Source organism: Macrobrachium nipponense, chromosome 2 (assembly GCF_015104395.2).
Source record: "Macrobrachium nipponense isolate FS-2020 chromosome 2, ASM1510439v2, whole genome shotgun sequence".
Taxonomy (NCBI): Eukaryota; Metazoa; Arthropoda; class Malacostraca; order Decapoda; family Palaemonidae; genus Macrobrachium; species Macrobrachium nipponense.
Window position 1 is genome coordinate 58,024,220 of NC_087201.1, and position 1,750 is coordinate 58,025,969.

At 38.0% G+C, this 1,750-nt stretch overlaps 1 protein-coding gene across 2 annotated transcripts in view; it reads right to left on the reverse strand.

Moving 5' to 3' along the window:
• LOC135220610 (TM2 domain-containing protein almondex-like) overlaps positions 1 to 1,750 on the reverse strand; it is a 245,560-nt gene extending 243,810 nt beyond the window's left edge. The window contains exon 1 of one of the 2 annotated variants that reach the window (XM_064257915.1): positions 1,682 to 1,750. The gene's annotated coding sequence lies outside the window, so the exon portion shown is untranslated. The remainder of the gene's footprint in view (positions 1 to 1,681) is intronic. The other variant, XM_064257913.1, reaches the window with a different exon arrangement.

The window sequence follows — 1,750 nt, forward strand, 5'->3', positions numbered from 1 at the left end:
AGAATTTCACATCCGAGTTTAAAATCAAGTGTAACTAACCAACTCCTCATACTGTTACCACGGCCAGTGTATGAATTCCGCACGGTCCAGATAGACCATGGAATTCCTGTGAATCACATAACGGGACTTGTATGACTGAAAAAAACGAATTATTCCCTCAAACACCCTACCACACCTAGGCTGTGGGTCGGCTTCATCCCGGTGGTCCATTCCCCAACCCCTGCCCAGTTTAGGCCATGCCTTTTTTTTTTTTTTTTATACTGAAATCATTCTTTCTCCGAGGCAACTGGCTAAACGAACTAAAATTGACAGCCGAGTGGTATAAGACATTGCATGGTGCCTTGGGTAGGAAAATCAAGGGACAATGTGGCACTTCATGCCTCCCGGTGATAATTCATAAAATGTAAAAGGGTGGGTCCAAAAACAGGGTTTATCAACTGAAAAAAAATTATGTACATTGGGTGTGTATATATATAGATATATATATATATATATATATATATATATATATATATATATATATGTGTGTGTGTGTGTGTGTGTGTGTGTGTGTGTGTATCTGAATCACGAAAGTTTGGAACGTGATAAATCCATAAATAAAGGTATAAGCCACGAAGGAAAATAAACAACGAAATTTCTGCAAGATCTTTCGACTGAAAGTCCTTTACTTAGCATGCAAATTGTCTGCTGAGTAAAGGACGTTCAGTCGAAAGTTCTTGCAGAAAACTCCGTTGTTTATTTTTCCCTCATGGCTTATACCTTTATATATATATATATATATATAATATATATATATATAATATATATATATATATATATATAAGGTCTACGACTTCGAGACACGTACGGCGATAGTAAAGGAAGAAATATTGAATTTAGGCCAAAGGCCAAGAGCTGGGACCTTTAGGGGTAGTTCAGCGTTGAAAGGGAAATTGTCATTATGAAGATTGGAAAGTTATAACAGGAGGAAAACCCCGCAGTTGCACTAGGAAATAATTGCTAGAGAGGGTGGAATTCAGATGGAAGGACGAGTCTGTGAATTAAAGTAGTACAGCAAAAGGAACGAAAAAGGTTGCAGCAAGTAGGCTACAGGAAACGGAAAGAAAGAAGTTGCAGCTATGGGCCGAGGGGGCGCTGAAAATTTAACTAATGCCTACAGTGCACCGCGTGAAGTGTACTAACGATACCCTCCTACGGGGCGGATGGTAGTAAAATTAGTTGTGAGTGCGCAGAAAAATTTGCTTACCTACACAATCAAATAGCTGTACTAAAAATGAAAATAATACTACAGCCATGACGGCCGCATTTCAATATTTTCAAAGTAATGTTTCTAAAATATAATTAGAAGTCACGCTCCCTCCTGCATTATGTATCACTAGACATTGGTTTGAAACATTATTCACATACCTAACAGACCGACCATATATCAGTGTTGCGAGATGGAACTTTAAGAAGGCTCACGTGGCACGTACATGCAATGGCAAAAAAAAAAAAAAAAAATTTAAATGCGGTGAAAAAACCATCATGAAGCTAGTCATAAAAATCATGGATGTAGGCCTAATCCTAGAAAGTGGCTGAACCTTTTCAGAACCTCATGACTTTCAGTCTCTTGAGTACACTACTACCCTTATTAATTCTCTTCTACTTCTTTGACCTCATTGTAATAGATAAACAAACTCACCAACACAGCTAATACGGAAGTTGGAGCAGTAAAATCGGGAAACATAGGCAGCCACAATAACACTAACAA